General features: G+C 52.2%; 1 long non-coding RNA gene across 1 annotated transcript; it reads right to left on the reverse strand.

Annotated features, from left to right (window-relative positions):
- Positions 1-281: 281 nt before the first annotated feature.
- Positions 282-4,094, reverse strand: LOC136518204 (uncharacterized). The gene is made up of 4 exons (XR_010774453.1): positions 3,860-4,094; positions 3,743-3,764; positions 2,319-2,438; positions 282-1,921 (listed from the first exon to the last, which is right to left on the reverse strand). It is a non-coding gene; the product is annotated as an uncharacterized lncRNA (long non-coding RNA).
- Between the last annotated feature and the right edge of the window lie 11,764 nt (positions 4,095-15,858).

The raw sequence follows: 15,858 nt of genomic DNA on the forward strand, positions 1-15,858 counted from the left end.
AACCTCTATTGCATCGCATAACAAGTGTGGCAACCAGACCTATGTGGCAACATCAAGAAGTGGTAGCAACATATGCAATTGCCACGTTCGTATTGTCATTGCTATAAGATGTAGCCTCTATTGCTACGCTTGCTATAGAATATATTGCCACAAAAAATACGGTTGCCAATAGGTACTTTTACAACGCTTTTGGTTTGGTGCCACCAAACAATATTGCAGCGTCACTAATTAATTAGAAACTCAATAGACATCAACAAAACATTTAAATAAAGCCATTACACCAAAATATTAACTTATTTAATTTGTTCATGTCTGGAATCAAACAATACAAAGATTCAAACTAAGGCTACACACACATTATTCAACCATAGCACAATACAGTTATTCAACACATTTGTGCCTAAACATCTAAAGTGGCTAGAGACCACTTAAGGTCGAAGCAAAGCTTGGCTTGAATTGACCATCCCATCACTTGAGCGCTCCACTCAAACTCTATCTTCCTGCTGAATAAAATCATTCACATTGACATGCATCAGTTGTTCAGTACATCACGATACTAAACTAAGCCACAATATGATAAGGCTATGCAATAAATTTTCAGCAATTAGTTAAACTGAAATTTAAGCGATAAAGAAATATGAGGTGTTAATAACAAAAGCAAGGACTGAATCGTTTCAAATTTAAGCAATAAAGAAATATGAGGTGTTCACAACAATAACATAGTCACAGTGATTAAGAACTTGTGGTGTTCACAAACAAAGAAAATAAACAGGCACAAGTTATCCAGAACCATTGGTACTGTTTTACGGGGCACATTTTAACTCAACAGCAGAGTGGTCACAATCATTCAAAAACATGATGATGACAAGCAAAGCACATATCAAAAGGCATAAGTTATCGAGAAGCATTGGTACTATTATACTAGATAGCCATTACAACTAAAAAAAATCATATATTTTTGCTTTACTAATCAAATCCTAGTTTTTGCAGCAACATAAGTGTATCAGGAGGTCAAAATATGAACTAATTAACTGGCTACAGCTTACAACCATTTAGTAAAGAGACTAAAATAAAATGTTACAGTCACCAAGTTCAAATGTTAAAGTCACCAAGTTAAACAAATCAGCAAAATCTAATGCTGCATTTTTTTTCAAAATGTTTAGCTGTTTGGAGTGGGCAAGAAACTGACTCTGCAATTCTCAATGTATTTTATCTGAATTCTACTCATCATCAAAATTTAGAAAAGGCTCAGAACTAGCAGCCTAACAGGGCTATTGGTAATCTAGTATATAATCTAATACCGTCGATTAATTCTTCTCCTGCCACATTGCATGAGCCACTGACTCATGCGCTACAGCTGCTCTCTACCGAGATGATGACTACTCTGCCTCCAGGAGTGATTGAATAGTTGCATTTGCTCTTTTGTCAACTTAGTGGAGAACGTGAGATGCAACCAATAAACAGGGAAAAACTCTTACAAAATCAATTCATATGGATTGTTTTATACACAATATTTATTTATGTTCAGCCATGTTAAGGCCCCATTTAGTTCAGGACAGATCTGGTTGAAAGATCATTTTTTGCTAAAGATCATACTAACAAGTGAACATGTATGATGAAACTCAGATCTGACGATTATCCTCTCAATGGACATAACCACAATAACAGTTATAGCTGAAACAAGACCTATTTTATAAGGCAAGCAAGAGACATCACACATCACAGGTGGCTGACTTGAGAGCAATTAAATGCACATAATTTCACATTGGCGGCAACAGACTAACCATCAATATAACCACAAGAACAGTTTGGCAACCAAAGTGAGGTTAAAGCAAAGTGGTTTGGGAAATTGAGAGGGAGCACTTATCTCTGAGTTAGGAATTGACAGTTGGTGGCGGAGACCATTGATACAGCCTTAGCTCTGCAGTAAGAGCAAACATTGTAGAAACCCAATTTTAAAGCAAAATAAGGAACTGATATTCGAAGTTGGCAGCAACAATAGTTGATTAAACATGTATGACTTTTAGTGTTATTTTTTTCCTCATGTGCAACTGAGAAGGACATACTCATCACATATCATTGGTAGGCAGTAAATTACAGACAGCAATTTCACTGCCTGTATAATGCATGCTGTTAGCAGATCATGTTTAGTGTCATCTTGATATTTAAAGTTAGGAGTTTAAAACATTCTTTAACTACCTATTAACTGGTCCACCAACTCCTTAATTTTGATTTCTCCTCTGAATCAACATAAATAGAAACAAGGTACGGACAAATAATTACAGGAATAGTTCAGAAAAGGGCAGGGGACAACGAACCAGTGCATTATCCACACAGGTAGGGGCTTGTCAGCATTCTCAGGGACATACGGATCTGCATGAAAGAAATATGGTACCACAACAAAGTACCCTATCGATGGAACCTTGTTACCTATCTTCCTTCATGAGATAAGACAAGAAAATACTATCAAAATCTCTTTACTGGTGATACTCGGTGATTATGATAAAATTTGGTAGCATTTAAAAGATGACACAAGCAGAGGTCATCATTAAACCTTAGTATTGGACTTTGGGAACATTCTAAAAATACAACACAGTAAGAACACACAACGTCCGGTTCCAAAGTTTCTGAATAACAACCCAATGACCCATTTGCAAAAACATGGAGAATGCACGTGTAATATATGAAGTAATAAGCTATTTAGCTTATACAGTTAGACTATTTACTAATAGTGAACGGTGAATAGTTGCCATACTGTGGTATGATTTACAAGACTTTTTTCCATCTTGGGCCGCGTTTAGCTTGCTGCCTTATTCGGCGCCGCCTGAAAAACGGAGACTGTAGCTACACTGTAGCGTTTTGTTTTCATTTGGTAATAATTGTCCAATCGTTGACTAATTAGACTCAAAACGTTCGTCTCGCAAAGTACAAGCAATTAGTTTTTGATTTCGTCAACATTTAGTACTCCATGCATGTACCGCAAGTTTAATGTGACGGGAAATCTTCTTTTTGTATAGTGCCAAATTCTAGAATTTGGGGCAACTAAACATGGCCTTGTAGAAACAAACTTCCAGAACCAGCTGGAGATGGTGACTTAGGGCTGTCCGCACCGCGCAGCGGTAAAGCAGCCCTTATGCCAGGGATAGCGTACCGGGCGTCTGCACCGGGCGCCTGCAAATGGCCCGGCAGCGTACCGGCTGCACCAGAAAACGCCACAGACCGCGGACGCGAGACAGCCACGGTAAACACTGTAGCGCAGAAAGAGAAAGAGTTGGTGAGAGAGAGAGGGGGAGAGAGGAGAATAAAATATGGAGCAATGAGTATAGAGTATGGGATAGAGATAACACGGATGCGCAGAAAATGGATATAGAGTAGAGAATCTCGATGACTATGATAGAATATTTCTTTTTAGAGATGAAAATAGAGGTGGACGAGTGTGGATAGCCTAAGACCACTGGCACAGACCCTGAATTGGATACAGCAACTGAGCAACAGGATACAAGTTTCACCAATATTCAGTGTTAACTAGAAGTTGAGCATAATAATCAACAGTTTCTACTAGAAGCCTAGATTGTAGTAGTACTAGCAGCGCATAACACCTATCATTGATAATCACACGTCCCGTGTAAATCCGGCACGATTTATCTCCATCAACGCTAGTGATTAACAGATCTCTTGATGCAAGGGCGTTTGCAAATAATTAAAAAAACACTGGGGAGAAGTCCGTCACAGGGAGTTTTACCTTAGATTCGGCGCATCAAATCCTGCAAGAGGAGAAAGGCTTTTACTTGTAACTTGTCACTATCCCAAGCAAAAGATCTCGAGGTGCAGCAGATTCGATGGGAATTGAAGCAAGTACCCAAGACATCAGCGATGAGGACGACGGCGGCGGCCTTGGAGTCCTCGGGGCGTCTCCAGCAGAGGAAGGAAGGCGGTGTCTCCAGCAGGAGAGGACCAGGAATCGGACGGGTCACAGTCGTGCCATTGGGTGTGCGGGCGGCGGCGGCGGCTCCAGCAGAGGAAAGGCGGCGGCGGCTCCAGCAGGAGAGGATCCGGAGAGGGACGGGCCGTAGTCGGGAGGTCAGCGGCGACGATTTTTTTCTTTGAGGGCGCGCGTCTATTATATTGGGAAAAGAGAGGAGGGCTCCATCTGAGGGACGGGTGACTACGGTGTTTCGTTTGATGCGCGGCGTAGGGTTTTGACCTTTGACCATTGGAGATGTAAAATTTGAGCGCGGATGGCCCAGCGCAGCGCGCAATATCTCCTCGAGGGGTGGCTTTTGGATTTCTACTTTCTAGGTTGCAAACTTTGGGGGCTAAAATTTTAGAGGTCTAGTTGAAACAAGGATGGTATGTTTCTATGTTTTTTCTATGAAAATGAAATGATTAATGTGAAATTCTTGTACATTTTTGCCAAATGCCAGTGTTTCGAACCACCAGTCAGTAAATTTGTATCTGCGTGTCTGGCTCGGATGGTGTGCATGGAGGACACAAGGATTTATACTGGTTCGGACGGAATGTCCCTACGTCCAGTCTGCTGCTGCTCGTGTTACCGGCGCTAATTTGTAGTAGGGGTTATAAATGGACGAGAGAGGGAGAAGGTCCCAGTCTCTGGTAAAAAGATCGAACAGAGTTGAGTCTTCTTGAGCCCGTTCAGCCGTGTGCTCGTGCTTCCCCTTTAATAGGTGAAGGGGAAGGCGCAGGTTATAGAGAGTAGGAGAAAAGCGAGGGAGAAGAAGGCCTCTAGGGTCGTGACGTCCTTCATCTTCTTTATGTGGGTCCTGCCGATCCTATACATGATGACGAGGAAGGCTCCACGTTGTGGCCCTATTCATCATTGGCGCCATACGCAGGCGTCGTCAGCCGGTCGCGGCGCTCCACTCCATTCCGACGGACGGCGTGGTCAATAGGTACTCTTGTTAGAAGCCGTACGGGGATTAGGCAGCACAGCGCCGGCACGCCCGACACTGTTGGCGATGTGAGCCCCTAGGTATGGTCCATCGTGGCTACGGGTCACGTCGAGACGTGCCCACTTCCCTCCCGGTGTCAGAAGTTTGAACCTAGGGTCGTACTCTTAGACTCGTAGTGGTTGGAGGCGGTATAGATCCTCGTTGGGCGAGACGGAGTCCGTGCCCAAGGGGTCTGGCGAGATGGAGCTCGCGCCCTCGGGGTCGGACGAGATGGAGCCCATGCCCGAGGGGTCAGGCGAGACGGAACCCACGCCCTTGGGGTCGAACGAGATGGAGCCCGCACCCGAGGGGTCTGGTCAGATGGGGCCCTCGCCCTCGGAGTCAGGCGAGATAGAGCCCACTCCCGAGGGGTCTGGCGAGACGATCCCCACGCCCTCAGGGTTGGGCGAGACGGAGCCTACGCCCTCGGGGTTGGCCGAGACCTTAAATACGTCTTGGACCATCCGAGTAAATTAACGTTCGTGGCCGTTAATTTTCTTCCTCTGGGTATCCCTAATATCGATACCCGATAGTAGCCCCTGAGCCTACGGAGGAGTGGAATACTCCTTTGGAGGCTTTTTTCAGGCAGGAGGACTCTAAGGGCCTCGGTCTTCCTTCGTAGCCTACGGGGTGTCTTGGTAGGGTTGCGATTCTCTTCTGTCGCGGTCGGACTCCTTGGGAACATATAGCTACGGGATTCGGAGGGCTAGAAATGATTTCTCTTGATTCCGATCCCTCCCTAGGATCCGAGCGATCCGTCATCATCATGCGACCGCGTATTCGGTCTCCTTACGAGTCCAACTTCCCTCAAGCCCCCACGCGTAGCAGAGGTCTGGTCAAAGGGTCAGCTCATCTTGTGATCGTCCTCCCTTAAGCGTTTTTTCGATAAAACAGAGGGGCTGAGCCGTGCCATGTTTTCCTCGATGGACGAATCGTGGTGCTTGATGAGCTGTTAGCAGACTAGTCTGAGTGGGGCCCCGGCTTCCCATTCGTAGGGGTCCAGCATGGGTCAGCTAATGAACGACTCTAGATTCTTGGTGACCAATCCATATAGTTTTTGGGTCCGTTCGACCGGTCCCAAGAGTTCGCTACCTTTTTTCAAGGAAAAACCATGGACTGTGAACTGACCAAGACTCGAACGTGGGCTAGGATACCTACGGCACTCATGTGCTCAGGTACTGGCTACTAGCGTGCCTATCCCTTTCCACCACTCACTCTAAAGGCGCCCTAGAGCGGTTGTGAACCCGTCGGTGGGCCAACCTTTGAACTCCTAGGGCTGAATGGGCCATAGGAGCATTTTTAGCTCTGTATCATTCCTTACTTGTGGCGGTTCTTGGCCCATCGAATGGGGCGAACCATCATCTGGTGCGTCCTTCGAGAGAGCGGCCAGAGGTGGCGTGCGCATGTTTCTCGGAGAGGCGGTGTGACGAGGTATGGTGGGCGCGTAGATCTAGGTGGATGGTTCACCTCTCGCTCCACCTTCCCTTATAAATAGTGGCCTTTCCCTTCATCTTTTGATACGCCTAACCATAGCCTTGCCTTCTTCGCTTCTCCATCGCCAGTGTTCGGATCTATAGCCTTCGCTCTTCCTCCACCAGCGTAGCTCTCGTTCTTCTGGCCTTGCCTCCCATGGAGTCGTGGTATCGCTCCGATGTCACCCACGTGAGCATAGAGGGCCTCGTCAAGCGTGGTCTTCTTGGTGAGAGGACTGACATGGCAGAGTGGCTCGTGCCTGATCGCGAGGAGGCACCGATGCCACCTGATGGCTACATCGTGTCCTTCATGCCCTTCCACGAGCATGAACTCGCGATTCCTCCCCATCCGTTCTTCCAAGGACTACTGCACCATTACCAGATTGAGCTGCAACATTTGAACCCCAATGGAGTCTAGCACATCATGACCTTCATTGCGCTATGTGAGGGGTACCTGGGGATCGAACTCTACTTCGAACTATGGAGGTACTTCTTCTTTGTTTCCCTACTTAAGAAGAGGGATAGAGCTGGGGACCTGCCGGTGCCAATGGGCTACGCGGGCATCCACCTCTAGGGATAGCGGTCCGCCGAGTACATGCCCTACTAGCTATCGAGGTCCAACAAGGGGCGGCATGCATAGTGGTTCTACGTGAAGAATGTTGCCACTACCCCCTTGCCGGACTTCACCAGGCACCTCATTAAAGAGGGGCCACAGGTGTGGTCGTGGGGACCTCTCGGGAAGGAAAAGAAGAGGATGCGCGATATCCTTGACGCCATCGTGTTTCTAAAGAGCCATGGCCCTCGCGGGGCCAGTGTTATTGGGGCATATCATACGAGGAGGGTGGCACCGCTGATGGCGCGCGCCCTCCCGCTATACGGGATGACGCTCGGTGCATAGCTCGATGGGACGGTGCTCGCCTAGGGGTCGCTCCATGATAGTGAGGTTGCGCAGCGCATCAAGGAGGCGACAAAGGAGTCCGACACTATGTTCCTGATCCTAGGACATCCCACGATGCAGTTGGATGCGTGCTTTGTTGAGCTACTGATGGGGTTGGGATTTTAGGCCTTCATCGTGCCGCTGCCAGAGCATACGGCCATGAGGGCAGCGAACCACACCGCGGACAAGAAGAGGAAGAAGGAGAAGGATGATAAGAAGGTGAGGTGGTGGGCGAGGCTGAACCAAGGAAAGTGGTGGCAGGGTTCGGAGGAGGAAGAGGAAGAAGAAGAAGAAAAAGAAGAAGACGAAGGCGATGATTCTGGGTCGCCCGTCCAATGGGATGAGTTGGGCGACGGGCACGAGGATCCATCTCTACCGTAGGTGGGGCCTTTCTTGTGGCATGCCCTAGGGTAGGAGGGGGATGATGCACCCCTAGAGCTAGTGGAATCAAGCTACCCCGCTCTGTCTGGGCCTTCCACGACGCCCCCAGAGTCGGTGGGAACCGGCCGCTCTACTCCATCCGGACCCTCCAAGCATAGGGAGGGCTTGAAGCGGCAATGTGCCAACGAGGAGCAGCCAAGGTTGGGTGGGCTGGCCCCAAAACATCATCACCCGATGGCATCAAGGTGAGTTAAGACTTTTTTTTGTCCTTTTGCTCTAACGATTTTTTGTCATAAACTGACCGTCATGTCCTTTGCAGCGTCGGAGGATGCGGGACTCTCCTGAGGCTTATGTCGAAGAAGAGCCTCACCTTCTGGTAGACACGCCAAGAGTCAGTTGGCGGCGCACAGGAGGTGAGTGGGAGTGGCGCAGGGGCAGCCACGACATCGACCGAGGAGGCATAGCCGATGGCTATGTCCACGAGAGAGCAGATGGAGGAGGGCACATCTGAGGCAAACATGGTGGGCGTGGCGTGGCTAGGCATAGCCCCAACATCATAGGTGGAGACAGCATGGCCAGAGCTATCGTCTGAGGCTTCCTTAGCGGACGTCGCGTGGCCAAGTGCAGCCACAATGTTGTTGGTGGAGACAGCACAGCCAAGGTTGTTGTCCATGTAGACAGCCTCACTCATGGTGGGGTGAACAGAGGAGGCCACATCTAGTGCATCCTTGGTAGGCGTGACGGTGGGACAAGCTTCCTTGTCCATGTCACCCATCGCCTCTACTGCTAGAGGGCCTGTCTCAGGGGAGTTGCTGCCGCGAGAGGGATCAGCACTGCCTAGGGTCGGCACTGAGGCACCCTAGCCTCTAGTCCTGTTGGCGGAGACCCACACACCTGGGGAGGACCCTAGATCTAGTGGGCCAACCAGCGGAACCTAGGGATGATGCTCTTTGCCCTCAACGATGCTGTAGAGGAGAGGGAGTGGGGGCACGTTCACTTGGGGGTTGAGATCATGGTCAACGCCCTGACCACCATGCTAAACTTGTTGTAGGACGTCATCACGCTGGTCGGTCGGGTATGTCATGTCTGTGTCTTCGACCTTCGTCTCTCTCCTTTGTGCCTCTTAACTCGTGTACTCTTCGTTGTCTCTCATGGACCGTAGTTGAGAGAAGTCCATGTTCCTTTGTCGCAAGAAGGATGTTTGGGACTGCCTCGTCGAAGAGAAGTGGCGGCGTGAGGAACTAGAAGCACAGCTCGCTACAGACGTCAAGAGGTGGCTGAGCTCACCCCCATCCGCCAGGAGTTGGCCGATCTCTAGATCAAGGAAGTAGAGGATCATGTTGATGCCCAAGAGGCTAGGGAAAAGCTCATGGCCCTGCTTGAGAGGACATGCGTGGATGAGGTGGAGGCTGAGCAATTACAGAAGGAGCAGGATGACCTGCTCTAAACCATAGAGGGGTTCCGCACGAAGCATGACCTAGCTCATCAGGAGGGTGTCGACGCCCAGCAACGGATCTGCCTCCTGGAGGGCAAGCTTCATGGAGAATGGGACCTAAAGGTTGCGGCAGAAGCAGTGACAGCTAGACTCGCCATGGAGGTCAGTCAGCGTTGGGAGCAGATCCAGAACCAAGAGGCCGAGGTGACCTAGTGGCATGATGAGGCACACAAGCTCTAGGCGGACATGGACGGTAATCCTCTAGTTTGCCTTATTGTCCTTTTCCCTAGAACCCATGGTGAGTCCTTTGACGTGGTTGTTGTGTGACATGGATAGGATCTGACGGTAGGCTCATGGTGGAGGTGGCGAAGAGCCACAGCCTAGAGAAGGAGCTCGGCAAGGTGAAGGCCACCCTCCTAAAGGAGAGCGAAGAGCACGATGCCTTGTGCACCACCATCTAGTTGGTCTACGGCAACCTCAAGCTAGCCCTAGCATAGGAGACGAGTTCACTCGCGGTTCGCACCATCTAGATCATGGATCGGGCGCACGACATTACGAGGGACACGCTCTACTTTGGCATCAATCGGTCATTCGCGATCGCTCGCTCTCACTATGAGAACATCGATCTAGCGATGATGAGCCAAGGCTTCATGCCCGTCTACTCTAATGTCGAGTTGGAGGACATCAAGAAGGAGGTGGCCCCTCTAGCACGGGACTTATTTGCCAAGATAGAGGATGAGATCATCCCTTGAAAAAATAGTTAGTTAGATAAACGAAGTGGTGGTCTTGTAATAAATGAACAAGTTTTAGTTCTTTTGTGTTATAAAAAGGTTACTGCATTCTGACCCTTTTCCATTATTAAGGCTAGAAAGCTTAAGGCATGGGTGAAAGAACCCTAATCATGCTTTGTCGGTGTTTTGGACCGGCGGGCCCTCAATCGACTAGTGAAAGTGTACTACGTGCCCCTAATCCCGGATGATGATGCAAAGAGACACAAGGTTTATACTGGTTCAGGCAATAGGTGCCCTACGTCCAGTCTAAGAGAGCGGTCTTGTATTCCTTGCACCGAGGTGCTTGTAGTAGGGGTTTACAAGCTAGGCGAGAGAGAGAGCTAGTCCCAGGTCTCTGCGTAGAGTGGCATGAGTTGCTTGAGATGTTGATCTCTCATAGTGAGGGAGCACACGTATTATAGAGTGTTGAGCGTCACTGGAGCGTGTGTGTCTGTCTGAGCGATGTCTCCTTCTGTCCGTGTGTGCCCCCCCCTAGAAATGGCCTTGGCCACTCCCTTTTATAGTTGAAGGGGGGACAGGGGCGATACATGTGTTCATTACGTGGCATTTTATGAGCGGAGGCGGTATGCCAAGCCCTGTAGCTCGTCACTGTGGTGACATGGTCGATGGAGCGGTCTTGTCCTCGATGCACTAGAGTGACGCGTCGGTCACGCCTGATCCCGTGCGACGTGGGAGCTCTTGTGATGACTTGACGCAGGGCATGGCGCAGACTATGGATGATGTGACAGTCGCTGTATGTCGACAGCATAGAGAGCTAAGGCCCCATCGGTGCAGAGGCTGAACCATTGTGGGGGGCTCGGCGGGCGCGAGTCCCAAGGCTACAGGGGTGCGGAGGCGGGTAGCCAAGGCTTGGAGGGAGCAGTTGGTCTTTTATGCTGATTCTGAGGCTACAGGGACCCAAACATGACTCCCCATGCCGCACTGTCCTCAGAGTAGGTGGGGTTAGGTAGCACAGTGCTGTATGGGTGTCAATCGTGGGCACAGTGCTGAGCACAACGGCCGGTAACCCCTGCCCCGTCCTGTCCCAGGCGGCATGGTGTTGATGCGACTCCCATCTCGTTGGTCACTCCGCTGTGTCGAGCCGTTGTTTGGCTGATGTCGCGCGGGAGTGGTTGGTCGCGTTAGTTAGACATGACATCTCGGTTGAGGCAGTGGTGATGGGGTAGCTGTCGAGCCGGCCTCGAGTGAGGCGGAGAATCGGCACCTCGTCCGAGGCCTTATGGGCGAGGCCTCAAGCAAGGCGGAGAATCAACACCTCGTCCGAGGCCTTACAGGCGAGGCCTCGGGCGAGGTGGAGAATCGGTACCTCATCCGAGGCCTTACGGTTGGGGCCTCGAGCGAGGTGGAGAATCGGCACCTCGTCCGAGGCCTTACGTGCGGGGCCTCAAGCGAGGCGGAGAATCGGCACCTCGTCCAAGGCCTTACGTGCGGGGTCTCGAGCGAGGCGGAGAATCTATACCTTGTCCGAGGCCTTGCATGGGGGGCCTCGGGCGAGGCGGGATACTATTCGAGGTGGGCTGGGTGATCCAGTCGAGCCTCAGATATGGTGGAGGTTTGTTGGTGATTGTCTCTTGGCTTCGATTTTTACAAGGTCTAAGCGATTTTTTCGGTTCTTGCTTAGGGGGCCCCTTTTTATGATATCTGACAGTAGCCCCTGAGCCTCGGGGGGAGCGTGAGCGCTCTTCCTAAGGTTTTGACGAGACTTGGCTCGCGGCAGCTCCTGGTGGGATGGTGTTTCATACTTGAGGCTTCGGTGGGTGCGCGTGAGCGCACTCGCCGGGTGTAGCCCCCGAGGCCCTAGAGGAGTGGGTTTACTCCTCTAGGGTCTTTTTCCCTATCGAGCAGGGGAGTTTTGTAGCGTTTGCCAAGCCCACGAGTGTGAGTTCGGGTCGCTAGGTTTTAGCGTGTATGCAGGAAGAGCCCCCGAGCCTCTGCTCGGTGCAAGAGGGCGATCAGGAGTTTCCCTATCTTTTTTGTGCGGCCCTCATGCATTCTTTTCATTCAGAAGGAGGGGTGGAGTATGCTAGGCTACCCTTGGTGGGCGCGAGTAGTGACACCTCCGGTGAGCTATTATCGGGTAAGTCCAAGTGGAGGCCCATGCCCCATTCGATAGGGGTTGGCTGGTGGTCCAGAGACACACTCCAAAAGTACCAAAGGACTTCTCTAGTGGGTCCCAGGGCCGTTCGATTGGCCCCGAGGGCTCGGTGCCTCCCTATGGTGGGATCCCATTCAGAGACTTCTCTACCAGTCTCGGACACGACTTAGGGCATCCCAAGCAGTCGCTTGCTTGGGCCTCGGCCATGTATGGGCTCACCCATAGTCATCCCTGACTCTATTTATCCTAGGGCGGCTGTCGAGATCTTCGGGGGCCTAGCCTTTGAACCCCTAGATAGTAACGGGTTTGGTGCCTTTTATTGCGTTTGCCGAGCCCCCGAATGTGAGTTCGGGTTGCTGGGCCATGGCTTGTTTGCAGGAAGAGCCCCCGAGCCTCTGTGCGGAGCAAGAGGGCGATTAGGAGTTTCCCTGTCTTTTTGGTGCGGTCCTCGCGCATCCTTTTTGTTTGGAAGGAGGGGTTGTTTAGCGAGCCCCTGAGTGCAAGTTTGGGTCGCTGGGTCTCGGCTTGGTTGCAGGAAGTGCCCCCGAGCCTCTATGCAGAGCAAGAGGACGATTAGGAGTTTCCTTGTCTTTTTTGTGTGGCCCTCGTGCATCCTTTTCGTTCGGAAGGAGGGGTTGTTTGCCGAGCCCCCGAGTGCGAGTTTGGGTCGCTAGGTCTCAGCTTGGTTGCAGGAAGTGCCCCTGAGCCTCTACGCGGAGCAAGAGGGCGATCAGGAGTTTCCCTATCTTTTTTGTGCAGCCCTCGCGCATCCTTTTCATTCGGAAGGAGGCGTTGTTTGCTGAGCCCCCGAGTGCGAGTTTGGGTCGCTGGGTCTCGACTTGGTTGCAGGAAGTGCCCCCAAGCCTCTACGTGGAGCAAGAGGGCGATCAGGAGTTTCCCTGTCTTTTTTGTGCGGCCCTCGCGCATCCTTTTCATTCGGAAGGAGGGGTTGTTTGCTGAGCCCCCGAGTGCAAGTTTGGGTCGCTAGGTCTTGGCTTGGTTGCAGGAAGTGCCCCCGAGCCTCTACGTGGAGCAAGAGGGCAATCAGGAGTTTCCCTATCTTTTTTGTGCGGCCCTCGCACATCCTTTTCGTTCGAAAGGAGGGGTTGTTTGCCAAGCCCCTGAGTATGAGTTTGGGTCGCTAGGTCTCAGCTTGGTTGCAAGAAGTGCCCCTGAGCCTCTACATGGAGCAAGAGGGCAATCAGGAGTTTCCCTGTCTTTTTTGTGCGGCCCTCGCACATCCTTTTCGTTTGGAAGGAGGGGTTGTTTGTCGAGCCCTCGAGTGTGAGTTTAGGTCGCTGGGTCTCGGCTTGGTTGCAGGAAGTGCCCCAAGCCTCTACGCGGAGCAAGAGGGCAATCAGGAGTTTCCCTGTCTTTTTTGTGCGGCCCTCGCACATCCTTTTTGTTTGGAAGGAGGGGTGGAGTATGCCAGGCTACCCTCGGTAGGCGCGAGCAGTGACATCTCCGGTGAGCTATTATTGGGTAAGTCTAAGTAGAGGCCCATGCCCCATTCGATAGGGGTCGGCTAGTGATCCAGAGACACACTCCAAAAATACCAAAGGGCTTCTCTAGTAGGTCCCAGGGCCTTTCGATTGGCCCCGGGGGCTCGGTGCCTCCCTACGGTGGGATCCCATTCAGAGACCTCCCTGCTGGTCTCGGATACGACTTAGGGCATCCCAAGCAGTCGCTTGCTTGGGCCTCGGCCATGTACGGGCTCGCCCATAGTCATCCCTAACTTTGTTTGTCCTGGGGCGGCTGTCGAGACCCTCGGGGGCCTAGCCTTCGAACCTCTGGACCGTAACGGGCTCGGTGCCCAGTTCCTTATCTGAAAGGAATCGGGTGGGGGATATTCCCCTCCCATCGGCTGACAACGGCGGGTGCACCTTTTGAGGTGGTTTCTCGGGGAGACGGAACAACACCTGCCGTTGCTCTAGTCAGACGTGACACGATGTCATGGATGGGATGTTACTATGCGTGCTCGGTTAGTAGGGAGAAGGTGGATGTGTGGGCGGTTTAATCGGATCTGGATTAACTGCGCTAGATCTGAGGGTAACTTCCCCAGTTTTGTCGCCCGTCCATTTCGCCCCTTTCCCTCATAAATACATGACGAGCCTCGCCCCTCCCCTCCTTACCTTGCCTGCATACGTTCGACCTTTCTGCCCTCGAGCGGTTGCTAAGAACAGAGAGCGCTGAGGAGGAGAAGGGAGAAGGGGGAGGAAGAGAGCGGGAGAGAGAGAGGGATAGCGAGAGCTCGCCTTACCGCTATAGCCGCGTTGTTCACCGCATCCATGGCTGGCGGCGCTGTTGTCATCCAAGCGGATCCTTAGGGTCTGTCCGACGTGTCTACGGCGATGCTGCAGTCGCTCATTGACGATGGCCTCCTCCGCCCGGTTACTAACCCCACCAGACTAGAGTGGATTGCTCTAGGGGCTGAGTCGGAGCCGAGGCCACGCGATGGCTACATCGTGAGCTTCATGGCCTTCCACGAGCGAGGTCTTGGCCTGCTGGTGGACCAGTTCATGTGGGCGCTCCTGCACTACTATGGCGTGGAGCTCCACAACTTCAACCCCAACTCCATCGCGCAGGTGGCCATCTTCGTTGCCGTCTACGAGGGGTACCTAGGCATTGCCCCCCACTAGGAGCTGTGGCTCCACCTCTTTCGTGCGGGGCTCACCACCAAGCCGGCGGGCATGGCGGGCACGCGGAAGGCAATGAGGGCCGGCGGCTGCACTCTCCAAGTGCGTCAAGATCGGTAGCTCCTCTACATCCTAGCCTAGCTCGTGTCGTCCAACCATCACTGATACAACAGCTGGTTCTACCTCCATAACAACGACGGTGGACTTCCCCCTTATACTAGGTGGGTCATGGAGAGCTAGCCGAAGAAGTGGAGGTACGGCGTCCCGACGATTGATCAGCCCAAGCTATGGCCGCTTCTAGAGGCGCTGGAGAGGCTGCGCAGCCGCGGCCTTACAGCGGCTGTGGTCGTGGTGGCCTTCCACCACCGGAGGGTGCTACCGCTGATGGCTCGACAGCAGCGCCTGTTCAAGATGACACCGGATGAGCCGATCGATGTCGTTCGGATGTCCGCTGTCGCTCTTTCCGACGAGGAGATTCTACATCGGGTGAGAGAGACGGTGGAGGGGCGGCTGAGGAGTAGTGGTCTGTCCCTATTCCCGATGCGCCCATCGTGAGGGTACCTCTCTCTGGTAAGTCATGCGCCGCTGCGGCCCCTGGGGCCTCCTTGTTCCTTATAGTTTCATGTTCCCTTATTTGTGTTCATTGTTCCTATAGGGGATGAGGGATGTGCGAGCCTCCCCACTGCCCGTTCCCAAGGACGCAGAGCGACAGGCGGTGAACAGGGCGCATGCCGAGGCACAGAAGAAGCGGAAGGACGCTGAGGAGGCAAGGTGCAAGAGGAAGAACCTTGAGCGTGATGAGCTAGGGAAACATTGCCGGCAGCAGAGCCACGATGGTCTCCCAGTGGAGCCATCTCCGTCACTGTCGTTGTTGAATTCCTCGAGTGATGACGATGAGAGTGAGGCAGGGCGGGGTACCCTAGACCATCTCCCTGACGTTAGGGGGATGGTGCTCGAGGCGTCGGTGAGCAGCCCGGTGTTTCTAGGAGGAGGAGGAGAGGACGCCTGAGGGCCAGCGATCGCCCGCCCTAGGGCTGAGGTGCTAGGGAAGCACGTCGTCAGCCCGGTGGGCTCAACGGCGGCGGCGGGGGCAATGCAACCACCTCCGTAGAGGGTCGAGGGGGCACTAGAGTCCAACAAGGACTGGCCGGCACCAGTGGAC

Source organism: Miscanthus floridulus, chromosome 17 (genome assembly GCF_019320115.1).
Source record: "Miscanthus floridulus cultivar M001 chromosome 17, ASM1932011v1, whole genome shotgun sequence".
Lineage (NCBI taxonomy): Eukaryota > Viridiplantae > Streptophyta > Magnoliopsida > Poales > Poaceae > Miscanthus > Miscanthus floridulus.